We start from the raw sequence: 22,754 nt of genomic DNA, 5'->3' as shown, positions 1-22,754 counted from the left end.
AAAACCAAAATGTCTGTTGTAACCTTTCTTTCTTAAATCAACTTTTTCTGCTAACCAAAGTTCAGTTCCAGAGCTGACCAAAACCATCCCCATTGTCTTTAAAAAATCAGAAGCTAATTACTAAAAATTTTATTTTCAAGGATAAGTGAGGGAAAATGGAAGGATGAGATGGAGGATATTGTAAGAATGCTTAGCTTTATATCTTTGATCTCTAGATGCATGAATCCAATCAACCAAGAAGCAAAAATGTATTTTTGAAGTTGTATTTGTATGAAAAATAATAGACATTTTATGCGATGATTTTCTAAACAGTATGGCATAACAGCGCACTTATATACATTTGTCTTGGCTAATATAAGTTATCCATGGAGGATTTAAAGCACATGGGGGATTTTTGTAGACTGTAGGGAAACAGGAGCCCATTTCACAAAAGGTACTGGAGTTGCCATCAGCAAGAGTCTCCATGGCAACCAAGTTTATACCTGCTTAGGAATTCTATTAGCTAATATAAATTCTCTGTCCTTTAGGTGGTGTCTAGACATCTTGTAAACTTTTGCTGTTGTTATTGAGAAGCACACTCTTTTCAACCTAAGGTAGTAATCATATACTATATAATGAAAATATGAAATGAGAGCCAAATGGAATAAATACATATTGGTGGTACGATGCTGGCAAAGGGATCGAGATGAAGGCAGGGAAAAAGGCAATGGTATACTTGCTTAAACTTCAGAAAGACGCTAGCTCTCAAGGTTTTAAAGATTGAGCAGCATCTGTGCTCGCTCGCAGCACCATTCTCTGTGTGGTTCCCCGCCATCTGCCCCACTTTTCCTCGGCTCTTCCTCTGCGAAAGGCAAATGATCTAATGTTCTGCTTCTATGGGCTTCCTGCCTCCTGCCCATGCCCTTTGTCTTATAAAGTTCAGTGATAGCCAGAGGCCTCCAGTCGCTCCAGAATACTCACCCTGTGTCACAGAACCCTTATAAAAATGTTCTCTCTCTCTCTCAAAAAAAAAAAAAAAAAGTCGGGCCTCTTTAGAGCTGTCCGGTGTCCATGTTTCTAGATGAGCAACACACACAGTTGATTTATAAAGCAAACCAGAAACCTGTGACAGCACTTTGTTGCATGGTGTGAATAAAACTTAACAAATTACCATTTAGTTGACTCTCTCCTACTGTGTGCTATTTTTCATCACCCCGTCTTTCTTCACCTCCCTCCTCCTGCATTATAAATTAGCACCATCGCCTAGCACTTTTCAGACACAGCAGATGTAACGCCATCCACATTCTGATAATGCTGAAGTCACCCCCAGCTCCAGGCACAGTGTCTGCTGCTGGGGGGGGGATGTTGTTATTATAACTTTCTCTCTTTTCCTAATGTATCAGACCACATGCAATATACATTTCACACAGACACGAGGACAATAACAGTAGCTGAGTGGGACACAAACCAAAATAAGCAAACAGAAACATCTGCTCACCTTCAAAAAGTCCTGAACGGATCGAGAAGTTTGCAAGAGCCGCTGAGCCAGGCACTGTCATTCATGGCCACCTTTAATATCTTGTCCAGTGTTAAGGTTTAGAGTCCACAAGTCCTCAGGGACTAGTACCAAAGCAACATTCCAGCAAGAAACACCATTTGTGGGCTGCTAGGATTGCTCGGTGGGTAAAGGCATCTGCCATGCAAACCCAATGAGCAGTGTTCGATTTCTGAAGCCCACATTGGAAGGATAGGGCTGACTCCCCAAACTTGTCTTCCACTTCTGTGCTGTGACACACACACACCCACGTTCATGCATCCCACTCAGTAACAAACAGAAAACTCGGAGACACAATACTTGGTCTATTTCCAGGACTCGGTGAATGAGATGCCTTTTCCATGGATTTTTCTGAAAGAGAGAGTCTAATGAGAATGAGGAGCCATGAAGAAAGAGGCACAGGCATACAGAGATGAAACATACACACACAGTCTCTCAGAATATCAGAAGTGTAACTCATAAGTACTACAAAGAATCAGGTCTTAGGGTCAGAGAAGATGAACCATCTGAGGTTCTCCTCCAACAGCTCCGACTAGAGACACACAAAGTAATTTACACAGTGTCAGCAGACAAACTAAATTCATTTAGGCTAAAACTCCAAAGAACACTTATTGCGCTCAGCCCTTTAAATATAATATAACAATAACTATGTGTGTGGCCTAATTCTCAGGACATTCTACTTAAGCCATGATCTGTCACAGAAGTTACACATGACACTATTCTGATATTCGGGTTGACTGTCCTGATCCATTCTAAGAGATTTAAAACATGTTATCTGTCTAGAAGGAAAAATGTATGTTGACCACTAAATATCCAAACCAGAATTTCTGTGGCAACAATGCCACTCCTCATATATCAGACGCCACAATGCCCTACACTATACATATTTACTTTTTCTGTTTTGAGTGGTACGTGGGATTGAGCCTACAGTCTTGCACATGCTAGGCCAGCACTCTAGCACTGAGCTGTATACCCAGCCTCCATTCATTTTATTGCTGAGAGCCATGAGCAAAAGCTAAAAGTATGAAGCAGAGTATGTCCAGAGGACTTGGGAATTTTTTCAGAGGTTCCACATTCTTTATTTTTATTTTTATTTTTAAAATTTTCACTTCTTCCCCTCCTCCCACTTCCCTCCCGCCCCCCAACTCATCCTTCCCCTCTCCCCCTCCAATCCTAAGAGAGGGCAGGGTACCCTGCCCTGTGGAAAGTCCAAGGCCCTCCCCCCTCCATCCAGGCTTAGGAAGGTATGCATCCAAACAGAATAGGATCCAAAAAAATAAAAACAGTACATGCAGTAGAGACAAATCCCAGTGCCATTATCATTGGCTTCTCAGTCTGCCTCAATTGTGATCCACATTCAGAGGGTCCAGATTTTGATATCTAAAAGTGATTTGTGGGTGAAGGAGATGGCTTCTGGGGTAGAGTGGTTGTTGCATACTCATGAGAATCTAAGTTCAGACCCCAGAACCTGCCAGACAGGACAGTGTTCATCTATAGTGACAGGACTATTACAAAATGGGAAGTGGACAGAGAGCCCTGAAAACTTGTGGGTCACCTTGTTGGCAAACAGTAAATGAGGCCCTGCCTTAAAGATGGAAGAAGAAGGCTGTGGCTCAGAGTTGTCTTCTGACCTCCACATGTGCACTGTGGCATGCTTACACTCAACTCACACACAAAATGTACACACACACACACACACACACACACAAACACATACACACACACACATGTATATGTACACATGTCCCATGCGTATCCATGTACATACATCATTCATACTAAGAAAATCTCCCCAAACTTGTTGCATGCAATGCTTAAACCCAAACACATGCACACCCATAGGCACACGTTTCTACTCCTTAGTTTTTAATTGCAAAGCTAATCTAAAGCAAATACAAAATTAAATTTTATTGATGTCAAAAGTTAAGCAAAGCAAAGAATTAAGCAACAATCATATCTTCTTACAAATATCAAGTGATTTATGAATGCAAAAGCAGAGGGAGTCGGAGTCATAAATTATTTTGCATCTGAATGGTAATACACAATGAGGGTTTTTTGGCAGATTAAATATTACCAGCAGCACCCGGCTGCAATGAGCAACTGCAGAATGTTTACTGCATTAAATTAAAATTACTTGTCTGAAGCAGCATTGAACAGAAGGTGAGCTTCCAGGCTTACCTTCCCTTGAAACACAGATAGGGATCATTAAAAGAAAATGTCACCCATAGATATCTGTATTTATCAAGAAGAAAATTAGGGGAAGGTGATACTTTAAAAAATAACAAAGCATTTTAATGCTCTTGGTTTGTTTGCTGCACACCTGCCCCAAACAACCATGGCTTTGGGGAAAAGATGGGTGATAGTTACGCTATAGTTCAATGAACACTGTGCACTGAATCAAAGAAGATGGCTCCGGTTCTGCCATTTATTTATTTCTGTGTGCTGGTGCTTGGTTTTCCCCATCTGCAAAGTGAGAAAGCAGCAGTCACTCTGCTAAAGATCAATGCCACTCCTTACTGGCATGTGGAAAAGTGTGTGTGGCAGTGCAGATGGGGTACAGGCAGATGCTATAGTTTTGATAGATGTCTGGTAGGGATCTGTGGAAATTCAGCTATGGAGAGCAGACAGGATCTCTGCATAGTCCCCGGAGCATCATTCACAATGTACTCCCTGAGAATGGTGTCCTCTAGGGTACTGAAGGGTAGCAGCAAAGGAGAGCCAGTAAGCACCGACACTTTTCAGGATGAAAGGTCACTATCCCCCAAAAAAGTCCTCTCCCCCTTCTCCCTTAGTGCCTTCTCCCCTTCAAAAACATAATTCCCGGATGTTGAACATGTAACTTAGTCGGTTACCCAGAGTGCTTACCCAGAATGTACGAAGACCTCATGGATTCATATTTAGTACCACACAGATCGAGAACAGTGGTGTGTGCCTATAATCCCAGCACTTGGTAGGTAGAAGAATTAGAAATTCAAGGTCATTATAACCTACACATTTGAAACCAGCCTTGAATACATGACACCCTGGCTCAAATAATCATAACATGTTTATAAAATATATGTAAGTTACAAATGCATATATAATTTCATATTTTCCATAAAGTATCTTTTAGTGTTCCATCCAATGATTCTAAGATTTCGCACTTTAGTTTTATCCTTATCAACCCTAGAAATGTTAAAATGTTCATTTTTTTCCACATTTTTTTCCAGCACAGAATTTTTTTTCCTACCTTAGAACTTTTCACACATTTATCCTTCTAGCCAGCACCCTCCAGTTTACCACTCATGCAGTCAATTTATTTACCAGAAATGTTCAATTCATAATTACCTCTTCAGTGCTGGGTGTAGTGGCACACAATTATATTGGCAGCATTTGGGATACTAAGGCTGGAATTCTAGAAATCAAGACCAACTTGGACTAGACAGTGAGACCTTGTCTCTAATAACAGCTCATAACAATAAAAATCCATTTTTTATCACCATACATATTTGATTAGCTTCATTGAACTTATTGCAACCAGAAATTTCTGTGATGTGTGTTTATAAGGAGTTTATTTTTTCCCCATGGGAACAAATATACCAAGTGAGTAAGAACTTTTTTGTGCCATTCAATTCTGAAGGCAAGGTTCCAAATATAGAGGCAAACACGTCCAAACGCACAAGAAATACATAATGAAGGGTTGGTTCAGTGAGCTAATATGAAGAAGAAATTGTAGTACATGAATTTGAACATTTAGATTACTAATTTTGATTACATGAAAGGTTATTTGGCAAAAAACTGAGATTAGAGTATTCAGAAAATACTGTGGTGTATCTTGTACAAGGATATCATTCCAACTATGAATTGTTAGACATTAATAAGGTAAATAAATCAGCAAAAATATTTAACTTTGAAAAGGATTGAGCCTTTGAGATTGTGAGAGTAAGCAAGGAATGGCAGGGATGAGAGTCAAAGAACATTTCAGAAGAGTATATGAAAAGGTCCTGTGTCCTACAAGAAAACAGTAAGATCTGGGCGATAAAGCCCTTGTAGCCAATGTAGAAATGGCCATGGAAGGCTAGAGGTAAAATCAGGAATGAGGGGTAAAGAGAGGGAAGCCAGACTGAAATTTATGCCTGGAGATTTTTGCCTTTATCCCAATAGTAAGGCTGAATCAGTGAAGAATTCTAAGCAGTAGGAAACATAAGGGTGGGGGTAACACGGACAGATTCTTGTTAAGATAAAGGGCAGAGTGGGAGTCAACTGATTATATAAGGTATAGGGGAGGTAGCTCATGTTTGCCTGGCGCTGATAGTGATGAGAGGAAGTGCAAAAAATTCAGGGATATTTAGACGATAATTTCTGAGATATCTGAAGGAGAAGAAATACAGGTCAAAGGTGAAAAGAGAGAAAGGCAGTAGGAGCACAAGACACCGTTTTTGAGAGAGAACAAAAGGCTAGGATACACATGGTGACATAAATGAGCCAGAATCTGGTAAGTCTGAGACATCTCTGAAACATTCAAGATTAACCTCAAGCACTATACTATGGGGAACTCAGAACAGCAATTTAGCCAGCAGATTGTGCTCATGAGTCATTCATTAAAGCCAAGGATGTGGAATGTGTGTGATGAGCTCAATTACAGGATGTTATTTTGTTTCCTTTCTTTTGTGGAGATAAACTATCCTGACCCAACCAACTTAAGAAAGAAAAGATGTATCTTGGTTTACAATTCCATGGGACAGAATTTATAGGGAAAATGCAGAAGAGACAGGGAAGTCCTGGCAGCAGGAGGAGGGAGTTGGTTGATGACATTGGAGCAACGTTCAGGAATCAGAAAGAGACAAGAAGAGGTTCAGGCTGCAAGCTCTCAAGTCTGTCCCCTTGGGGAGGTATTTCCTTTAGTTAGACTCCACCTCCAAAATGTTACAGAAACATCTCCACGTTCTGGGGATGAAGCTTTCAAGTACATGACCCTATGGGGAACACTTCATATTCAAATCTCAACATAGAATAAAGGTTTCAGGACCCCCAAAGAACATGCCAAGAGAAGTGCCACACTTGATCTTAGATAATAGTGGGGAGTGGAGTAGGGGAGAGCCTGAGATTTCTACACAGATAATATCATCATAGTTTGGGTGGATAAATACTATCTGCAAGATTTTTCTTTTCAGTTCAAAATTTTTGTTAACAACTTCTTCCTTCAACATTTATCTCCTGTTCTTAAAAATATCATGCAATTACTAGTTGGAAAAAAAATACCCAGTGTGGGTAGGGAGAATTTGAGAAAGCCCTAGGGAGATTTTTCCTCTATACATATTTGGCAAGGTACCAACAATTCCACATTATTTTTTTCTCTTGTTTTTTGAAAAAGATACTAGTATTGATTGAAACACATTATCTGCACAGTACCTATGCCAATTATCATTGCCTCCCAGCCACACAATATATTCTCTGTTACTTCCTGTGCCATAGTGGATTGCTACTTCAGCACTTATTTGTAACAGGCATGCTGCTGAATTATGTCTGTAGAGGGTGAAGGAGGGGCTCTCAAAAGGAGGTGTCTTTGGTGTTGGTTCTGGTGACCTTCTGGATCTCTTTTTCCCCCTACCTTTTATAGATTCATACATAGCACAGGGTGTGAACACTACACATTCACCACCTCAGGGTCTCAGCTCCATTCAGACAACAGAGGCACCTTTATGCCAAATAACACTTTGATTTTAGGCATCTAGCCTCCAGAACATAAGACAAGACATTTCTGTTGTCCAAGCCACCTGGCCTGTGCTACTTTGTTATGGAAGTTCTGGGAAATGCACATTGTGCTTCTGAGCTATGGACTGATATTCAAAATTCCCATCAACTCTCATATAATACAGACACTGTTAGTCTTTGACTAACACGTTCAGAAGTAAAGTCTTAGTATATAAGAGACATATAAGTACATATCTAGTCTCCTTCCTAGAGGAGGAGCTGAAGACGTCTTCTGGGCAATGACCCAGGACCAATGTGATATTACTCAAAACAATAAATAGCTTCCTAGGTGGCAGTAGAGGAGGAATTCTTCTTGTTTTTGAGAAAAATGAGGAGCAAGGAAACCCACCCATCTAAGAGGGTACATTGAGAGAAACAGAAATGATATGTGTGAGAGAAAAAACATATGCGTAGTTAATTTTCTTTGGCTAAAGCAGTAAAAAGAAGCTGTGACATCATGAGCCCTTGGGTAGCTGCTGTAAACCTGAGAGAGCTTCCCAGGATGTCTCTGTGAGTCATCATCCTGCTACAACAGCCTCTTTTGTTATTTTAAAGATTTATTTTACTTTTAATTATGGGTATGTGTGTTACTATGCGGAAGTATGTCCAAGTGTGTATGCAGATATCCAGAAAAACCAGGACATCAGAGCCCTTGGAGCTGGAGTTATATATGGTTGTGAGCTGACCAGCATAGATGCTGAGAATTGAACTTGGGTATTCTGTGAGGATAGTACATGTTTTTAACCACTGGGCCATCTCTATGGCCTGTATCAGGATTTTAAATGTTTATGCGTTTCTTTTATCCACTTTACAAGTTATATTCTCTCTTAGCGTCCCCTCTTATTCTCCCTTATTGATCATAACCAGTGTTCTACTATAATTCATAAAGCTCAATAAAAATAAAAAAGAATGTTAACTTATCTCATACATACGAGATTATGAAAGCTTGACTTTTTTTATCTGTTCATGAATGTTACCAAAGCAAATGATCTTGAAAAAAATGTTGATTGTTCCGCAGGTCTCTCCAAACCTAAATGTGGTCATATAACGAGGTTTTGAGCAACAACATACATGTGTGGAAAATTATCAGGTCCTGTCCCTAGAGGAAAAGCTTGCCCTAAGCATCCTTTTCCCAATTATTGCACCTGCCAGTCTAAAGCAAGAGCAGTAGCTGTGGAACACATGAGAACGAGTCAAGGGGTAGGTGTACCGTAACCTAGGGGGAAGATCCTTTGACAGTACAGGTCTCTCTGTTCTTGAATAAATACTAAGTTTGGATAATATGGGATTTCTGCACTACAGCATCTTAAATGCATATCTTGACGAATATGACCCCCTGTAGGAAGTTAAGGCCTACCAGGATGAGAGGAGCCTACCTGGAGTCTGCCTGGTACTGTCAATTCCTGATCGCACCTAGCCAGTGAGGGGCGACCACCGCAATGTCAATGGATTGGAATGCCTGGGCTTGGTGGTAAGTCTTAAGTTTCCCCACATTGTTAAATAAATGAGTCTGCTGTAGGCCTTCTACCTAACTCCCAATGTCTGAGACGCTGACACCACACTTTGTCACCCCCCTTCTTCGAGGAAGATTTTAGGGCCTAGGAACACTCTCTTGAAACTCTTATACCAATGCTTAATTTTTTTTTGAACCCTGTGTTCATTTCCAATTCTAAGTTGTGGTATTGTCAGCTTTGATATGATGTTTATACAATCTGGCAGAGATAAGGGGTCACACAAACTCCAAAAGTTCAGCATTTTTACCCTTGGTTGAGGCCAGAGAGTTCCTCACAGCCATTAAGCAAATGTACATGCACTTGTCTTCATTTAGAACTCAAATATTTCCATGTATACGCCTGGGCTGAAACACTAAAGTAAAGGTCAGCTCATCAGAAAAGCAAACAAATACAGGTGAATGAGGTGAATTTGAAATAACACTAATATATTTTTAAAGAACTAGTAAACACTCTTTGATTTAATATGGTTCTAAGTTTCAGGGTTTTTTCTTTTTTTGACTATGATCATGGTATGAAAGAGATAAGCATTTACAGAAACCGTACTCTAGTTTTAGATTTCTTCATATATCCCAGACTAGCTGTATACAGTAACACATTTTCTAGCAATATGAGTGGTAATAAGAAGCCTCAGTGTCTGGTTAGCAACGAGAACTTGAAGGTATATAACTGATGATATATGTGAGTACAATTCAGGAGGATGCAGTAGGCTGGGTCTGTTGAACCAATTTAACTATGTACTTAACTTGTACTGGCTTTACTGATGTGATGTCGCAAGAAGGTGCAGAGGTTCCTCCATATTGTACTTTTGCTGAGGCCACTTTAAGTTTAATTAGAATTTTATCTCATTGAGAGAGAATTTCATGGAAAATTACCCAATTGTATTCTAGGAACCTGAGGTCAAGATGTCCCAATAACTTTTTGTGGCTTCTGTTAAACTGTTTGGTGTAAAAACCTCCCCCCTGCAGCTGCTGAGTGAGAAAACAGGATGTGGTTTTTTCCTTTAAAAATCCCTTACTCTAAACACTTGGCACAACCCTTGTGTCCTGTATACCTTATACCTGAGTATAGTCCCAGCAGGCTAGACTAAAGACTTCAATCGGCTTGAAACTGTTTCTAAGAGGTCAGCCCTTAAGAGCTTTTCATAACGTTGGAATATAAGGCAAGGACTAGAGCACAGGGCAGTGTGGAGTGAAGCTGCCCCTGAAGTCAAAGAATGCTTGTGTACACCGTCATGCCTTGTGCTAATCTATCCATTGAATGTGGAACAAACCTCAAGAACCCATAGTAGCAAGAGCATCTAAGGTGATTAAACACCGTCTCCTGTTTAAGCAGATGCCACTGGCTAACCTTATATATAGCAAAGTTTACAGACAGAATAGCTGGAGTCTTTCCATAGAGAGAATAATCAGAATGTATTTATGTAGATTTGAATAAGAAGAGGCCTCTTTTTTAAATCCCATCTACCGCACTGGAATTTCTTTCCCATTCACCCATTTGTTTATTCAGTTCATATAATCTACAAATACACATATGGCATGCATGTTAATGGACATAGAGCACGCCAATGACAAACACAGGGCTTTACCTTTTGTTTACAAAGTTGTCATTTACTTAATCTTTCATCTGAAAAGCATTTACCAAGCTCTTACTATATGTAACCTTTTTATACATAAGACAAAATATTAAACAGGGTCTTAGAGTTTTACTGAGAAACATTAACATATGATGTAATAGGGCATATTTAACTCCACTACACTGGAATGAACCCTGACTCAATTTACCAGCACATACCTAGTGATACTAATGACCAAGTTATACCCATAAATCAGTCCAAGTAATATAATCTAGGCATCTTGATTAGATTCATTTTCTCTGCTAAGCGGGAAAAATATGGAATATAACAGGTGGCAATGGATAAATCTCAAACTCGACAGACAGGATCAGCTGTTGAAGGAAGTGTTTATTGGGGTGAAGAAACACACCTATGTAGCAGACATATAGAGAAAAATAAAACAATCTTCAAATCAGAGGAAGGCCTCAGAAAGTCAAAAATTCCAGTGTCTTCACTATGACTGGAATTTTAGAGCCTCTGAAGAGTTTTGTTCCCCCTAATTCAGGATTTGTCAATTTGAAGAAAGATCGGATTGCTGATTGTGTAAAGTGTCCTGACCCAAGTCTGGATTTTGTAGACCAGCCCATCAGATGTAGGTCTCTGCTGGCGGAGTCAAAGCCAGCAAACTCTTTATTTGAAGCTGTCAGGTTTTTGTTTCAAGTGAGGGGAGTGGGTTAAGAAACCCATCATTTTAGAAATTTACTACCTTTTTTGCCTAGCCATAACCCCTCTCCCTACCTGTCTGCACACCATGGGGTTTATAGTCTCTAAATACCATTTTCATTCCAAAAATAAATAGACTAGATGGTAGTTAGGTGGGGAAGAAGAGATAGCAGCAAGGCAAAAGAAAAAGAATCTGAATGGCTTTCCCCTCCTAGAAATAACAAAGTGGGAGGAGGGGATGGCTCAGAGAGTAAAGCTATTACCCTTCAAGTAAGCCTAAGAAACTGAGTTCAAATCCTCAGACCCCAAATAAAGTCGGACATTGTAGCGTATATGCACACATACAAACACCCCCTGCCAAAGAACCTTCCCCTATTCACAGAAAGAGACAGAAACAGAGAATGGGAGTTGGGTAGACCTAGACAGAGCTGGAAACTCATTGCAAGATAGAAAAATGGAAACCATTTAGTTATTTAGTACAGAGAATGTAAATGAGGGGGTAAAGGAGAGCTGTTATTTTCAAATGAATTGGCTTCACTTGAGAAAGGGAAGCAATTATTTCCTGAGTTCTTGCTCTCTCTGGGCCCTGTGCCAGGTGCCTTTGCATGTTTCCTCATCTCCTCCTTGAGTCTTCTGGGATATAATACAGAGTAGGAATTGCTAAAAATGACTAACAGATAATGAAGCCCAAACTTGGCAAAACCAAGAGTGTTACATAGAGTCACACAAGTGACATGTGGCGAAGCCAGGCCTAGAAATCATGTCCAGTTCTTGCCTAAACCCACGGATGTTGGACTCTCTTCTATGACTATATATGAAAGCACACCAGGGCAGAAAATGCTCAGTCACCACAAGAGGAGGGCATGATGCACTATTTGAAAACTGAATCCTGTCGGGTTAGGACAAGTGGGTGACAGGAATGAGATTATAGATATCTTATAATATCTTGGATTCCCCCCTCCAAAAGTATAAGGATCATCGCGGAAGAGAGGACAGAAAGCATGTAAGAGTCAGAGACAGTAGAACAACAAGGAAACAGCATCTCCTGGATGCAGCTGCACAGATGAACTCACGGTATTTATGACAACATGCACAAACCTATGCAAGCCCAAGCCACACAACAAAACAGCATAGAGAGGGGAGTTGAACACAAAGTTCCACTCCTAGAAGAGGAGCTATTGGTAACTGGTAGCTTCAGGGAAAGGGAGATGCAATATTCTCTGACTGTAGTCCCTGGTTGACCAATAATGCCATGTTTGACAGTGTTCTAGTGAACGACTATACATTCCACATCTCACTATTTTTGTTTCTATTTTTCATAAAATGAGCTCAGAGAGTGGGTGCTGAGATGCACTGAATGGTCGATAATGTAAATTCATAATGAACCACCCACACTCCTGTAAGCAACCCCTCAGTCAAGCTCCTGTGAGTAGCCCCAGTAGACTCGCTAGTTCTCTAAGCCAAAGGTGTAATCCTTGACTTCTTTGCGTTGTCATCAATATCCTGAATGGAGTAGCTCGAGGTTTGTTTGTTCACATCTCTCCCGGGAAAGACATTTGATAAGGCTCCAACTCAAAACGGCTAAATAAAAGATCTAGAGGGGCTAAAGAATAGGACTTCTGGGCAAGGTGGGGTTTCTCTAAGGCTATCATCCTAATGAGATCAGGAGACAGAAACTTACCTAGCAGTTTAAAGACAGGCACCTGGGTTCTTGTTCCTAGCCAGAAACTGGAATGTTAGTTCTGCCCAAGCCAGAGATAGAAATTTTCGCAGTGTTTGGGGGCCTCCAGTTCCTGGTCTGGTTTCTTATTAGCTCGTTATCCAGCTGCCTAGAGCTGATATGTGAAGGAGCCATAAAACTCTAGTCTAGCTGCGTTAGACGGAGAGGTAAATGGACACCTTGCTGGTGAAGCAACCGGACTTACCAGTCTACCCTCCCCTGCTCCATTTCACTCTCTGTCACAACTCCTACAAAAGTCACCCAAATAGCAACTCAATAGCATCCTATTTCTGGGACTCACTCCTACATTGGAGCTTCCATTTATTTATTTCTCTTAAGCTCCCAGCCTATAAACCTACAATAAGCTTTCTAAGCATGTACCTTTCCCATGGTCTATAGAATTAATTCTTCAAACTCATAAGGCAAAAATTTAGAGCCACCTTGTGTGCCTATGAGCTTCTGATAGCCTAACCCCTCAGTTACGCCACTTGAAGCTACCAAGCAAGCTTCTTTAACTGCCAGAGACTCCAATGTTCCTCATTTCAACCTTTTTCATACTTCCATCTGTTCTTACATCTAGACATTCTCAAGTCCCATTCCTTTGCTTGGCTATGGGTAACTCACAGAACACACATGGCTGATTTAATATTTGGCCATCATAGATTGTGTTAATCTACCGTCCCCTTCTCCAGCAAAGCTAGGATTTGTTACTGAGAGTTCCAGCCTTCTAATCACAAGTTTGGTTTCCCTGGCAACCAGATTGCTACTATAAGAGGGATTATTAGCATAAACTTGGATGTGCTTGAGGAAAAGAGGGAGTTTCTTATGAATAACAAAATATGCCTCCTCCTCTCACACTCATCAGTAAAACTCAAGACGTTTAGAAGCTCCCTGCAATGGACTATGGATAAAGATCAAATGCATATTTATTATTATACCACAGGATCATAAAACCAAAACTTGTTTTCTCAATAGATCAGAAAAAAGAAAGCCTCCTAGGACAGAGGCATTTTTTGGATTCTAATTACCATAAGGGAAAATGTTATAATAATTGTGTTTTCATCCTCCTGTAGGCCAGCAATGACTAAGAAGGTAATAGAGACTTCCATCTTGTGAGGCTGATTGCAGTGAGGATGGTATCACAAAGCCCCAGATCAGGATGGTATCAGAAAGAAAAGAGGATGTTAGGACCTTGATTCCACAAGGAAGAATGCCAATTTGGTGACCTGAGAGCACAATGACTGCCATTTGCCCTGACTAAAATTCCTCATCTTGACTTGAACAGCAACAATATCTTGCTTGAGGTATTATATTATAGTTTTATGTTATTTTTGTACCTGAAATGCATATAAAGATTATCTCAATTCTTTTTTAGAAGTTAGTGTATGAAGGACAAGAGAAAGGGCTTAGAAGTTTAAAATGCTTTCTGCTCTTACAGAGGGCCCAAGTTTGGTTTTCCACAGCATGCAAGTCATATCTGCTTGCAACTCCAGCTCCAGGAACCTATGGGAGCAACTGCTTGTTTTCATGTATGTGGATACACACAGACACACACACACACACACACACACACACAAATACATGCAGTGATTTATATCCCCTTGATCTCCAAAATATACTGAGAAACTTTTATAAAGCAAAGGACACAGTCAATAAAACAAAACGGCAGCCTACAAAATGGGAAAAAAGTCTTCACCAATCCCATGTCAAACAGAGGGCTGATCTCCAAAATATACAAAGACCTCAAGAAACTGATCATCAAAAGAACAAATAATGCAATTAAAAAAATGGAGTACAGACTTAAACAGAGAACTCTTAACAGAATGGGTCTAAAATGGCTGAAAGACACTTAAGGAAATACTCAGCATCCTTAGCCATCAGAGAAATACAAATCAAAACAACTCTGAGATTCCACCTTACACCTGTCAGAATTGCCAAGATCAAAAATGCTGAAGACAGTCTAAACTGGAGAGGATGTGGGGTAAAGAAAGCACTCCCCCATTGCTGGTGGGAGTGAAAACTGGAACAGCTGCTTTGGAAAGCAGTATGGTGATTTCTCAGAAAATTAGGAAACAACCTTCCTCAAGATCCAACCATACCACTTCTGGGTATATAGCCAAAAAATGTTCAATCAATCCACAAGGACATGTGCTCAACTATGTTCATATCAGCATTATTTGTAATTCCCAGAACCTGGAAACAACCTAAATGTCCCTTGATCAAAGAATGGATAAAGAAAATGTGGTACATTTGCACAATGGAGTACTACACAGTGGGAAAAAATGCCATCTTGAAATTTACAGGCAAATGGATGGATCCAGAAAACACCACACTGAGTGAGGTAATCCAGACTCAGAGAGACAAATATAATATGCACTTAGTCATCAGTGGCTTTGAGATATAAAATAAAGGAAGATCAGCTTACAATTCACAAGCCCAGAGAATCTAAACAAAGAAGGCCCTAAGAGAGACATATATAGATGCAATGTTCATGGGAAGTAGAAAAAGACAAGATCTCCTGAGTAAATAGGGAGCATGAGGATCATAGGAGTGCTGTGCGCACTTCCTCAGCCAACAGCCTTTAAGATACCAGCACACTTGGACATGGTCTCTGGTACTATAAATGCTTGTTCTTTCTCTCTTTTTTGGCTGCTGGATTTGATTCCTGTTCCTCTCTCCTGCAGAGGACTATTGATCTGTGAGTTTACCCTTAAACAAAGAACCCTTTATTATACTCAATTCTGAGCTTGTGTGGGACTGCTTTATTGCATTCACCTACATGGGAGAGGGTAGAAGCTGGTGGCAGTGAGAGGGAGGGTAGAAACTGGTGGGGAGAGGGAGGGGAGTGAAACAAATATATAGCTCAATGAAAACAATAAAAAAGAATATATCCAATGATTACATTCACACACAAAATAAATAAATATATTTCAAAAGCTAGGTGCTAGTGAGGTATTGGAAAATCATTTGGGGGATGCACTTGAGTCAAGTTTGAAGAAATCCTCTTATCCAGAAGACTCACCGAGTAGCAGAGGAGAGAGATCAGGATCAATACTCACCTAGGTTGAAGGGGCTGTTTCTTTAAAAAAAAAAGATATTTTTATTTTGTGTGTGCGTGTTTGTGTGTGTTCCATGTGCATGTGGATATTGATGGAAGCCAGAACAGGGCATCACATTCCTTGGATTTGGAGTTCAAGGTTGCAAGCTCCCCATTATGGTGGTTGCTAGGGATTAAACTTGGATCCACTGGAAGAGCAGGAAGTATTCTGAAGGCAAGTCATCCTCCCAGTGCAGCAAGGGGCTATTTTTTGACACCTGCATTTTAAACCCTCACAGTGAAGAGATGTCTGTGCAGGGAAGAGGTGGACTGCTTCAAAGTAAAATAGTGAAGCTGCTTTTTATCTAATTGATTGATGGGTCAATTTTATATTAGTTATACTTTTATAAGAGACTCAGAGTGCCACGAAGTGTAAAAATAGTTTTACAAAAGGCTGATAGGAGAGCTGAAATTGCATCAGACAAGAGAGAACTTGGCCTGGCTCCATGTTTGCTTTCTGGTTGGGGTGTGCTGCCCAAGCTGGGGCAAGTTTGTGTACATCCTCCTCTACTCACCACCTTGGACAGCTGAAATACAGAGGTGTAAAGACTCAGGAAATTGTAAGTCTACATCTGTGAGCACAAACTTGTTAATACTGAATGTCAGAGACACCCCACAACTTTTAAAATCTGCTTTCTGATTTTGTTGCAACAAACATTCCCAGTCACAGCAGGTGCTCATAAATTAAAATAACTCCTTTCTCTTGGCCTAATTCAGGTAGTATACATAGCATCAGATGAGAAAATAGGAACCCTTCATTTATCTAAGTCCCTTGATAGTTTGAATAACTAAATAAAAAAAATAATAAGGTCACCAAACCCCACTTGACTAATGATCACATCTGGTACACTATCAGGCATAGTTAATACCTGGTGAGCTTCAAACTTTCTTCACAAAATGATTGAGGTCCAGTGCTGAGGATAAAAGAACTCTCATAGCTGAAGTCTTTGAGCTTATGGGGATATGAGGGCTGTTCCCTTCCTCCAGGGCTTGCTGAGAATTAGGAAGAAAACTCTCACACACTAGCAATGCCCCATCTCCCTTTCTGCTAAGTCTAATAACTGAATAGTCAGAAAAGTGGAAACACACTGTAACCTTCACTGAAAACAGTTCTATGATTTATTCATCTTCTGTGATGGAGAACTGGTGGTCCCTGAAGCCAAGAGGATAGCCCTGAAAGACTGGGAGAATCTGAAACCAAAAATGGAAGGGGACATGCATGGGCATGCTCATTCTCTTTTCATGAATGTTAAGCTAGGATTCTACCTCGCCTGAACTTCCTCTGGAGCCGAGGGCAGAAGACACCTAGAAGAGGACAAATTCTAAAGCTCTTTTCCCTGCTCTTATGTTCCTCATTCTGAAGAAGGAAAAAAGATATTGCTCAAATTCAATTTTTTTGAGCTGGAAATTGGAAGGACTCTGCAGTTCCCAAGCTCTCTAATTTGTAAGGCAAGAAGGCTACTATCATCACAGGGTGTGGTCAACAGGACCACATCTAGGCAGTGGCACATAAACTCATCCTCAGAAACACATGTGAAACAGATATCTATCTTCTCTTGCCCTGACATGGCAACCCGAAAAACAGCCACTGCAAATTATAAAGAATGAAACCCAGCCACTTTAAGTAGAGAGGGTCTTGTCTACTTCTTAACTTCTCCAGCTCTATTTATGACATGAGGGTTGGGTTTTTGTATTACCCCTGGAAACCTAGACAGGCATATGGAGATCAGCCAAAACACATAGGACATTACCAACTTCAAAGCAAACAAAGACTGACTCTCCAACATATTGGGTTATTTAAAAGTAAATAAAACCAACTAAGAAAGTACACTATGTCTAAAGCTACTACAGTGTAGAAAAGTACAGTCATTATTTCCAGTTCTGGGCAGCTACCAGAAAAATCTGAAAGTATCATATTTATGTCCTGAAGAGCTGATGGATATCTTAAGGTATGAGAGCAAACAAAGTTCTGTAAGATGAAGGATAGTTAATGGCTTTTCTGGAATAAGAGATAAACCTTGGAGAGGAACAGCTCCTCCAGAGGACATGTGTTGGGATTAAGCTTAGAGTATTACAATTCAGTACAGTCTCAATATGAGTAGCTCAGAATGACTCTGCATATCTGAGGTCATTTCTGTTTCCATATGAATTTTAAGGTGGCTTTTTCTATTACTGTGAAGAATGGAGCTGGAATTTTTTATTGGAATTGCCTTGAATCTGCACACTGCTTTTGGTAGGATAGCCATTTTTACAAGATTAATTCTTCTGATTTATGAGCATGGAAGGTCTTTTCACATTCTAGTATCTTCCTTAGTTTCATTCCTCCATGTTTTAATGCTTTTATTGTAAAGATATTTCATTTCCTTGAATAGGTTTATCCCAACGTCTGGTCTATCTTTCTGCCTGTCTTTTTTCCTCTCTCTCTTTCTTTACTTTTCTTTTCTTTGTGAAGATACTGTGAATGAGATTCTTCCCACAACAGGTTAGATATAGAATTTCAGTCTCACTGCAGACCCACTGAATTAGAATCTGCACTGATAAGAAATGAAGTCATTGCTGCTCACAGCCACACTTTGGATGCAGTTGCCTAGAGCACACGATGGAAGGCGACAGGTGGAGAAGCTCCCAGGCAGACACAAATGTGGAATGTTCCAGAAGTCAAAAGCAAGGCATTTCTAGTCTATAACCAAGAATCACTGCTAAGAAACACTAAATGTGAATAGAACAAGTAATAAACCATGGATTTGGAACTGAGCAAACAGAAAATATTAGTACTGTTTCATATTTAAAAATAACACGAGCCCAGGAAGACACAGCAGCAAATGCTAAGGGACATAAACACACAAAATAACACATGCTGGCAAATGAGGGTCCTTGAGCCTTGCTAGTTTGCTTCATGTTTCTCAACATCATTTCCTGAACTAAGTTCCATTGGCTTTTACTTCCATGCCTTATTACTTAATCTACAAGTGAAAACAGAGAATGACCTAATCTATGCCATTTGATAAGCATCCCCTTCTCTTTTAAACCCCATAAAATGGGCCCCAGGTTACAGCCTTGAATACCCTGGGTGCTGAGTCCTACTGTCAATCTCGGCAGTGGATCTGACCTGTTCTATCACTTGGCTTTGAATAAAGCTTCCTGGATACTTGACAATCTGTGTGAACTTTGACTTCATTCTTGAATAAGAGGCCAAGAATGTGACCAGATTCCAACCACCAGAAACATCCTCAAAGTGTAGGGAATCATCTGTAATCAATTCTCAGGGAGAAGGCATCGGCAAATCAGATCAAGCATATAATTTTGTGACTCAAACAGTGGTTCTCATCAAATCTTCCATGTGTTTTCCTGTGCTTCCCAACCTCAATTGAAGGTGCTTTCCTCCACGCAGTGAATTCTAAGCCATGGATTATAGTCAAAACCAACAGATCTTCCTTCTGTCCTGGGGTATTAAAAGGCTGGCAGTTTTAGGGGTCTTTTTTTCTATCTACATATCTAAAAATCAGTATTTTACAACAGACTGACTGCAAGATATGGGAGTAAAGCTGTCCTTTATAAAGTCCTATTGAAAAGGTTTGTGGTGATATGAAACAAAGCTACTGCTTTCACTATTTATTTTGCTTTGTAGACTATGGCTGTCTTCAAAAGGTGTTACTTATATGTCATGAAATAGGTAGATCTTTAATTTTAAATGCACTAGTTATGCTTGTTTGATTTCTTTTTTCATTTTTTGTCCTTTTCCATGTAACCCAACCTGACCTTGAACTAATTACCAGTTTTCCTGTCTTGGCTTACTCTGGTTGAGATTCAAGGTGAGAACCATCATACATGGTGGAATTGATATCTATTTTGTGTTGTATTTTTTTAATTTTTAATCTGAGTCTTAATACTTATAGATAAATTTGTAGATAAAACTTACATTTAAAAAGTTCTCAGGGGCCAACAGATCCTGAAACCTCAACTTTAGAATGATTATTATTAAGAGTGAAACACCCAATCACCTAGAGAGCCAAGAGATATAGGCAGGTGATGGTCCATCCCCTAAAGTAACCTCTCAGGAGGGGTCAGGGGACAGATAAGACTCTTTCTGGTATTATGCCACAGGGATTGGATGCTAATTAGTTTCTCAACATAATTTGATCTTAGCAAGTAGCCAAGACTATGGAAGTCTAACATAATTTATGTGACCAGAAGATTTTCATAGAACATGAATTTCTTTCCCTCAACATTGTAAGGCACCCTTCCCTTCCTAATCATGCTCAGGGCTCAACATATTTCTTCTACCTCAGTTTCTTCTTAGAACAAGATTTTCCGAGTGTCACAGATGACAAGCTAGCTTCCTTTCAGCAGCTGGTCTTCAGAAGACAGCCTCATTCTCCTAGGCAGAGCATTAAGACAATGGGTGATTCACTGCTCCAATAGCAGGGGTGTCCTGAGAAACCATTCCATAGCCTTATTGGTGGGGAAAAGCACTTAACAAACAAAAGGCCAAGTGCGTTATTCAGGAAAAAAACATTAAACCTAACATACTGCTGAGCTTCACATATGTAGCAGCAGGCAAATAACAAGAGCAAATCTTAGAGTCATTAATAGACACTTAGATCAATGCTGTGGTCAGGGGCATTCAAAGTTTTCATCATTAAGATTTTGTAACAATCCTATGAGGGACATGCTAGTATCTTTTCTATATTTCAGAAGAGCAAAGTAAGATCAGGAGAGGGTAGGCAACTGGTCCAAGACTGCAGAGATGGGTGATGGGAATTCATGCACTCTCCTATTTCAGAAAGCACCATGGAATGTGCTTGAAGTTATACAACTGCGCATTTCTGTCATCAATGCTACTCACATTTCAGACTCTTCCACACGTTAAGTCTTCCCTTCTGAAGTAGAAGCTGCTGCTGATTTTTACAAGATTAGCCATACCCTTCTCCATATTTCTAATGCTACATTTGGTGTGATGCTTCATTATGAGGGCATGTGGTATGCTAATTAGTTCTTTTATAGGAATGGAAGTGTGGAGAAAGGAAGCAGTAAGGAGGAAGAGGAAACTGAAGTAGAAGCTCAGTCCCATACAGAGAAGAAACAGGACAGCACCCTTCCCAGGAAGAACCAGAGGGTTCCTTCCTTCCCAACTAGGCCATTACCTGGCACAAGCCCTGCTTCCCTTTAAGGACCATTGTCTTAGTTTGCTTTTACTATTGTGGAAAGCAACCTTAACCAAAAATAAAGTGAGGAGGGGAGAGTTTATTTCAGTTTACAGCTTACAGTCCATCATCAATGGAAGTTAGGTTGGTACCTGGAGGCAGGAACAGAAACAGAGGTCATAGAAGAAGGCTATTTACTGCTGGTTTCTCATGGCTTGCTCAGCCTGCTTTTTTTTTCCCTAAGGGTAGTGGTTGAAACAAACAACTACTTTTCTAGGAGTGGTATTGTGTTACAGTGGCCTGGACAGTCTCACATCAATCATTAATCAAGAAAATGCCTCATGAACCTGCTCACAGGCCAGTCAAACAGAAGTAGTTCTTCAGTTGAGGTTCCCTATTTCCAGGTAGCTCTAGTTTGTGCTAAGTTAACAAAAACTAACCAGTACAGAGGAGGCTAGACAGAGGATTACAAGTCAGGCAGGGCAGGAACAAATAGGATCAAAATATGTTATGTATATGTATTAATATGTCACAATACCTATCATTATGTATAAAATATATTAATTATTACATAAATCATATAATTATTATATGCAAGAATATATTTATATAAATTATATAATTATATAATAAATAATATTGATTATAATATAAATTAATATATATTAATAGGAATATTAACAGAAAGTAAGTGTGAATCAAATAAACTTACTTCTGGTTGACCTTGTATATGTACAGGACAAAGATTACTGTGATGTTCACAGATAAATTTAAAAACTAGGAGAAGAAACAGTAACTGTGTTCTTTTTTGCATGTAGGCTGGACATTGGACATATACCAAGGAAGGATAGGAAAGTTGATATCTGGTAGGAGAGCCATATCAGTGAGCCTTGAGGGCTCTGGTAGACAGGCCCAGCACCATTAGCCTTGGGCATCAACATCTCCAGGTGGAAATGCAGAGGAAAGGAGACAGAAGTGGTGCCTTTCCTGGCTCCAGGCATAACAGCACAACAGCAGACACCAAATGCAGCCCCAGACCTTGTGGGAAATTCTAAACAGAGGGCTGAGAAAACAAGTAGAAAAGGCCAAAGACGGAAACACGTATTGCAAGTCCAAATGGATTAAAGACATCAACATTAATCCGTCCACTTTGAACCTGATAGAAGAGAAAGTGGGAAGTAGTCTACAAGATTTAGGCACAGGAGGCCTCTTCCTAAGTAGGACCCCAGCAGCACAGACAATAAGAGAAATAATGAATAAATGGGATCTACTGAAACTGGGAAGCTTCTGTAAAGCAAAGGACACTGTCAGTAGGACAAAAAGGCTGCCTTCTGACTGGGAGAAGATCTTCACCAACCCCTCATCAGACAAAGGTCTGATCTCCAAAATATACAAAGAACTCAAGAAACTAGGCACTAAAACTCTAATTAACCCAATTAAAAAATGGGGTACTGAACTTAACAGAGAATTCACAACAGATGAACTTCAAATGGCCAGAAGACACTTAAGGTCATGCTCAACCTCCTTAGCGATCAGGGAAATGCAAATCAAAACCACTTTGAGATACCATCTTACACCTGTCAGAATAGCTAAAGTCAAAAACACCAACGATAGCCTATGCTGGAGAGGATGTGGGGTGAGGGGAACACTCATCCATTGTTGGTGGGAATGCAAACTCGTGCAGCCACTGTGGAAATCAGTGTGGCGGTTTCTCAGGAAACTGGGAGTCAACCTCCC

The 22,754-nt window shown here is 40.1% G+C and overlaps 1 protein-coding gene across 3 annotated transcripts in view; it reads right to left on the bottom strand.

The window, feature by feature from the left end:
- Positions 1-22,754, bottom strand: part of Ctnna2 (catenin alpha 2) — a 1,097,293-nt gene that overhangs the window by 491,005 nt on the left and 583,534 nt on the right. Inside the window, exon 1 of one of the 3 annotated variants that reach the window (XM_085690683.2) lies at positions 1,478-1,496. The exons of the other annotated variants lie outside the window; for them this stretch is intronic. The gene's annotated coding sequence lies outside the window, so the exon portion shown is untranslated. Of the gene's footprint in view, positions 1-1,477; positions 1,497-22,754 lie in introns of those variants that run through there. 3 annotated transcript variants of the gene reach the window in all.

Source organism: Myodes glareolus, chromosome 6, assembly GCF_982192425.1.
Source record: "Myodes glareolus chromosome 6, mMyoGla1.1, whole genome shotgun sequence".
Classification (NCBI taxonomy): domain Eukaryota; kingdom Metazoa; phylum Chordata; class Mammalia; order Rodentia; family Cricetidae; genus Myodes; species Myodes glareolus.
Note: the sequence above shows the minus strand (reverse complement) of the source record. Positions and strands in the feature narration are given on the sequence as shown.